Below are 7,544 nucleotides of genomic sequence, written 5' to 3'. Positions count from 1 at the left end.
CTTGAAAGCATTTGGGAGGCGCTGGAAAATTATTTTTGTTGAGCTTGAACATACTGGGGATGACCTAGAAAATAAAAGAGATGAGTTTAAAAATAATGAGGACGAGCAAAAACGTTATGTGGATCAGAAAAAAAAAATTTTTGTAATGAAATGAATAAAAGAAGTCTGTGAAATATTTGGGAAGATCTAATAAATATTGGGGATGTGATTTTTAAAAATGAAGAATTGCACACAAAAAAAGGTTGGAAATGAACTAGAAAATATCATGAATGAGCCAGAAATAAATGGAGACGAGCTATTAAATATTGGGGATGACCTACAAAATACTGACAAATACCAGGGATGAGCTAGAAAAGACTGGAGAGGAGATAAAAATGTTAGGGTTGCAAAAAGAAAATACTGGGGATGAACTAGAAACTAGTTTAGATGAGCTAGAAAATTATTTTTGTTGGGCTAGAAAATACTGTGAATGGCCTAGAAAATAGTAGGGATAATGGGGACGAGTTAAAAAATTATGTGGAACAGAAAAAAAATTTGTGGATGAGATAAAAAGAAGTCAATGAAATATTTGGGAATATATGAGATAGGAACTACTGTGGATGAGATAGAACGGCTGAGCTAGAAAATACTGGGAATTTTCTAGAAAATACTGAGGAATACTACGGATGAGTTAAAAAATACTGGGGATAGGCTTGAAACTAGTTTAGATAAGCTAGAAAATACTGACGACGAAAAATTGGAAAAAGTATTTTTAAAATATTGGAAATGAACTAGAAAATATAATGAATGAGCCAGAAAATACTGGAAACGAGCTATTAAATACTGGGGATGATCTACAAAATACTGACAAATACCGGGGATGAGCTAGAAAACACTGGAGATCAGATAAAAATATTTGGGTTGCAAAAAGAAAATACAGGATATGAGCTATACAATATTAGGGTTCAGCAAGAAAATACTGGGGATGAGCTATATAAACTGGGGATGATCCTGAAAATACTGGGGATGACCTAGAAGATGATAGGGATGAGTCTAAAAATAATGGGGACGAGCTAAAAAGTTTCGTGGATCAGAAAAAAATATGATGATCTATATAATACAGAGGATGATCTTGAAAATATTGGGCTTAATGTAGAAAACAGTGCAGAAAAGCTAGAAAATGCTTTGGAATATCTATAAAGATATGATGGTTGAGCTAGAAAATACTTGTACATGAGCTACAAAAGTACTGAAGGTGAACTAGAAAATATAAGGATTTAGCATGAAAATGTTGGAAATAAGCTAGAAAGCACTAGGGAATATTTGAGATTGCTAGAAAATACTGGGGATGGGCTAAAAATACTGGTGAAGGAACTGAAAAATATTGGGGATGAGATAAAAATTACTGGGGATGAGCTAGAAAAAAATTTGGGATCAGCTAGAAGATTTTTTCAGTTGAGCTAGAAAATACTGGGAATTTTCTATAAAATACTGAGGAATATTACAGATGGGTTAGAAAATACTGGGGATGAGCTACAAAGTAGTTTAGATGAGCTAAAAAATACTGGGGACAAGAAATTAGAGAAAGGCTAAAAAATAGTTGGGATTGAACTAGAAAATATCATGAATGAGCCAGAAAATACTGGAGACGCGCTATTAAATACTGGGGATGATATAGAAACTACTGTTGATGAGCTAGAAAATATTTGGGATCAGCTAGAAAATTATTTCGGTTGAGCTAAAAGTACTGGGAATTTTCTAGAAAATACTGAGGAATACTACGGATGGGTTAGAAAGTACTGGGGATGAGCTAGAAACTAGTTTAGATGAGCTAGAAAGTATTTTGTAAGCTCTGGAGAATCATTTTTGTTGAGCTAGAAAATACTGTGGATGATCTAGAAAATAGTAAGGATGAGTTTAAAAATAATGAGGACGAGCTAAAATGTTATATGGATCAGAAAAAATTATTGGGGATGAGATAAAAAGAAGTCTGTGAAATATTTGGGAAGATATAATGAATATTGAGGATGTGATAAAAATAGATAAAATTATATAAAATATTGGGGATGTTTTAAAAATATTGGAGAGGAGCTAAAAATGTTGAGAATGTACTTGAAAATACCATTCATGAGCTAGAAAATACTGGAGATGAGCTCTTAAATACTGGGGATGATTTACAAAATGCTCACAAATACCGAGGATGAGCTAGAAACTATTGGAGGTAAGATAAAAAATGTATGGTTGAAATAAAAAATACTGAGATTTAGACAATAGTGCAGATAAGCTAAAAAAAAAATGCTTTGGATTATCTACAAAATATGGGGGTTGAGCTAGAAAATACTGTAGATGACCTAAAAAATTACGGGGGGTGACCTAGAAAATATTAGGATTGAGCTACAAAATATTGGAGATAAGCTAGAAAATACTGATGAGCTAGACAATGTTAAGGTTGAGTTATAAAATACTGGGGATAAGCTAGAAAACACTGGGGATAAACTAGAAAATAGTGTGGATGGTCTATAAAATGCTGGGGATGAACTAGAATACTGGCAAAATTTGAAGATCAGCTAGAAAATACTGGGAATTATCTAGAAACTACTGAGGAATACTGGGGATGTGCTAGAAAATACTGGGCATGGGGCTAGAAAATGCTGGGGATGAGTTTAAGTATTGAGGATATGATTTAAAAGTCTGGGGAATTTTGGGATGAGATAAAAATATTGGGGATGAGCTAGAAAATGTTGGGAATTAACTAGAGAGTATTACAGATGAGCTAGAAAATATTTGGAATAAGGTTAAAAATATCAGTGATGAGCTAGAAAATAATGTGGTTGAGCTATAAGATAAAGGGGATGAGCTAGAAAATACTTGATATGAACTAGAAAACAGTTGCAAAGGTTTTGGAAATGCTGGGGATGATCTAGAAAACATCAGGGTTCAGTTAAAAAATACAAGAATTGAACTAAAAAAATGTTGTATATGAGCTAGAGAATACTGGGGAATATTTGGGTAAAGCCAGAAATTGTTGGGTATGGGCAAAAACATATGTTTGGGGGTCAGCTAGAAAATACTGGAAATTTTATAGAAGATACTGAAGAATACTGGGGATGGTCTAGAAAATACCGAGGATGGAATAGAGCTAGAAAAAACTGTGGATGAGCTAGAAAATATTTGGCATGAGCTAGAAAATTATTTGAGTTGAGCTAGAAAATACTGGAGATTAGCTACAAAATAGTGGGAATGAGCTAGAAAATACTGGTGATGAGCTAGAAAATAATGTGGATCAGATACACACAAAAATATTGGGGATGAAATAAAAAGAAATCTGTGAAATATTGGGGATGAGATAGAAAATATTGGAGATGTGATTAAAAATATTGGGGATTAGCTAGAACATGTTTTGAATGAACTAGAAAATATTAGGGATTTGCTAGAAAATACTGGGGATGAGCTAGAAAAATATTAGGGTTGAGCAAAAACAAATACCGGGGATGAGCTAGAAAATATTAGGGTTCAGCAAGAAAATACTGGGGATGAGCTATAAATTACTGAAGATGATCTAGAAAATATAAAGGTTCAGCTAGAAAATACTGAGGATGAGCTAGAAAATGTAAGGGTTGAGTAAAAAAAATGTTTGAGATGAGCTAGAAAATACTGGGGAATATTTGGGATAAGCCTGAAAATATTGGGGATAGGCAAGAGAATACTGGCAAACTTTATGGATCAGCTGGAAAATACTCTGAATGATCTATAAAATACCGAGGAAAACCGGGGGGTGAGCTAGAAAATGCTGGGGATAGAGATAGAAAATATTTGGGATGAACTAGAAAATACTGGGGATTAGCTTGGAAATATTAAGGTTGAGCTGGAAAATACTGGGGATGAGCTAGAAAATACTAGGAAGAAGAAGAAGAAGAAGAAGGATTATATAGCGCATTTATAATAATAATACCCTCCAAAGTCACTTTTTAAAAGTGAAACATTTTGGCCAAGCCAAATGCCAAAAGCCAAAGTCTCTTTCTCCTCCCTAAAACTTGGCCAGAAGTGCTAACTGTTCATGTACTCGTGTCCGTGGTGTAGCTGTTAAGGGTTTCGCAAGGAGCTTAGAACTACTTTTCATCTCCTTGGGGTTTCGTCGTCGCACACAAGAAACCCGAGTTCGATTCCCGACTTAGACGGGGTTTTTTTTCCCCCTTTTTAAATCGAGCGTATCGGGTTTTCTGCCGGTGTGTTGTTAACCTTCATCCACGAGTCGGAACTAACCTGATTTAGGTTTAGAGAAACAATAATTTATTATCAACATTAGACAACTTGAAAGTTCTGTGCAACACTTGCAGTAGATATACCCAGCATAATAAAAGAGACAGGATGAACGTAATATTTGTGAGGCAGCGTGGTGGAATCAAGCTCTCGTCAAAATAATCAAAGTGAAAAAACTTGCATTTTTCCACAGGTTTGTGAATTTTTATCAAATTTTTATTTTATTTTTTTTGGCTCGAAACCTTTCATGCCCATTAAAGAACGAATTTCTGTGTGGATTGTTCTGAAAAACGTTGATTAAAGGCACAAAAAATGTAAATTTTCAGTTACCACGGACTATCAAGATAAGGAAATAACTAATCTTTGGCGGCCATTTTCTCACTAATTTTACCTCTGAAAACAGGTGACCCCCACCTCCTTCAATCGAAAATATCTCGACTAGTATTCAAACAGGTGAACAAGCTTTGACAGGATACCAATAACTCTAAAAGCCCAAAAATTGACGAGAGCCTGATTCCACCACGCTGCCTCACATTTTAGTTTTACGCGTCCGTTGACACGACCAGGGGTGAAGGCTGATTTGTTTGGAAAGGTATTCAAAATGAAGCAAAGAACGAGATAGAAATGAAGCCACAAACGAAAAACTTTCCTTCAATAGGAACTTAATTCTCATTAATATTATATTCGAGGCGGCATCGCTGAGTTGTGAATGAAAACATAACCTGAATTCATTAATATAATATTACTGTATTTTCACCCCCGACTTTGCGCAAAAATTATAACTGTTTAAATTGCATACCCTGTTCACCCCTTTCAGGCCACTTTTATAAGCAATCCCAAGAACGGATTGTGTAAGCTAACAATTGGATTGGTAGAGTCTACCTCATAACCTGAGGGGGGACTAACTCCTAATAATCTCGTGGCTGCTGTGAGTGCCTGTTTCTTTTCGTTGACTTTTTACCGCTTTAAAATGCTCTCAAGATAATATTTCAACAGTAAACTTCAATAGAGATTATGTGAAGGCATAAACAGAAGGCAAAGAAGTAGAGATATCGGTGACAGCAGTGAATTTGTACAACAAATTAGGCCTGTATGTATGAAAAATTTGATTTCAAATGTGGCTGCCTTTCTGAATAGGCCAGCTTCTCGTGGCCTGCACAACAAACACGTGATCTGCGTGACCTGATTTGAGAGCAGTAAAAAGTCCATGAAAACAAAAGCAACAAAAAAACTTGCACTCACAACAGCAAGAAGATTATTAAGAGTTAGTCCTCCCTCAAAGTCTGAGGTGGACTCTACCAATCCAATTGTTAGCGTACAGAAACTGCTTGGGACTGCCTATAAAAGTGAACAGTGAAAGGGGTAAACAGGTTTGATGCAACTGATGAGTGCGGTGCATAATTATGGCTGTATCGAAACGACATCATTCGATGTAAAAAGTCGATTGAACCCTCCACCCACCCAAAAAAAACCCACACACACACAAAACCAAAAACAACCAACAACAACAACAACAACAACAACAAAAACTTGCACTCACAGCAGCAACAAGATTATTAGGAGTTAGTCCCCCCTCAAAGTCTGAGGTAGACTCTACCAATCCAATTGTTAGCTTACACAACCAGTGCTTGGGATTGCCTATAGATTCTGAAAGGGGTGAACAGGTTTGATGCAATGAAACAGGTTTAAGTGTAGTGCATATGGCTGTATCGGCACGACATCATTCTGATGCCGTACAACGCGATGTCCGACGGTTTGCCGACGATATCCGACGGTCTGCGGCGATTCGCAACGGTACGTCGCAATAGTCCGACAATTTGCCGATGCTGTCCGATAATTTGCCGATGTTGTCCGACGATTTGCCGATACTGTCCGACAACTTGCCGACGGTGTCCGACGATTTGCCGATGCTGTCCGATGCTTTGCCGACGATTTCCAAAAGTGCACCAACTATTTTCAACTAAGTCGATGGTGTCCGACAGTTTGCCGACGGTGTCCGATAATTTGCCGATGTTGTCCGACGATTTGCCGATACTGTCCGACAGTTTGCCGACGGTGTCCGATGATTTGCCGATGGTGTCCGACGGTGACCGACGGTTTGCCGACCGTTTGCCGACAGTGTTCGTATTATCAAAAAATACTTTGACCCCTCATTTAAAGAAAAATGATTTAGCTTTACTTTCATTGACCAAATGGCATCATGTCTCTATTTTTAAGGATAATTTTTAAAAAAGGAATTTTGAAAAAAAAGTGCCCCCCCCCCCCCTTTCATGGTGATACTACCCTATTGAAGGTAGCAGGCTGCGCTCAACCTGCCAGTCAAGGTCATGGGAGACATCTGTGCAGTCAGTCGTGACACTGAGGAACTCACTATGATATAACATAATATCAGCCTTCAAACACCCATACGAACGAGAAGTGTCTATCATTAGCTCATTTGGTAGGCCTACATAACGCTGCGACTTCGGAGACGATATGGCCCTGGTTCAAATCCTCAACGAGACGTTCTGAATTTATATTAGGCTATTTTGGGGAGTTCTGTCTTCTGACTTATAGATGGTCACTTTTAAGGACAAGCGGGCTATCCCAGATTTCGGTGGTTTCCAGAAATCTTGACCTACACCAAAAGTGGGCATTGCCCCACCCATAGGAGAGGTTTGGTTTCATTGGTGTGTACCTTTGTTTGGTTATAGAGAAAACTCTCCTTGTCTTTTGTTAAAGAAACTGAACAAGGGGCAAAAAATTTACCTTCAATATTCTCAAAACAACATTTTTCAGGATAGCCCACTCGTCCTTAAAAGCGACAATATAATATATCATCATCATCTAGTGCCAGATCTGCGACAGACATCGGCGATCATGGTTCTCCATTCATTCATTTGCTCGGATGCTCTCAAAATATATGACGATATCGCCCAAGACGTCCCTACATCTGCATAAGATATGCTGCACCTTTTTTCTCCACATCCATTTTGCACCGTCATCCTATCGGGAGCAGACATTAAATTCGAAGGAGTTATTATATATATAAGTTCAGTAATTTTACTGTGTTGAAAGAGGTGTTAAGCAGACATTAAATTTGAAGGTGTTATTAGTTCAATAATTTTACTGTGTTGAAAGGCGAGGTGTTAAACCAAGGCTAAACAATATTACAAATTCTCCACTTCTCCCCTTAAAAAATTTCTCACAAAAAGTAATACATTATACACATTCACAAACACACATACAACAAACAAAAAGAACCACCAAAAAAAAATCCTTTAATTTCTAATGCAAACCAGCTGTTTCGCTGTGTTTCCGGTTCT

This window comes from Aplysia californica, unplaced genomic scaffold, assembly GCF_000002075.1.
Source record: "Aplysia californica isolate F4 #8 unplaced genomic scaffold, AplCal3.0 scaffold01453, whole genome shotgun sequence".
NCBI classification, from domain to species: Eukaryota; Metazoa; Mollusca; class Gastropoda; order Aplysiida; family Aplysiidae; genus Aplysia; species Aplysia californica.
Note: the sequence above shows the minus strand (reverse complement) of the source record.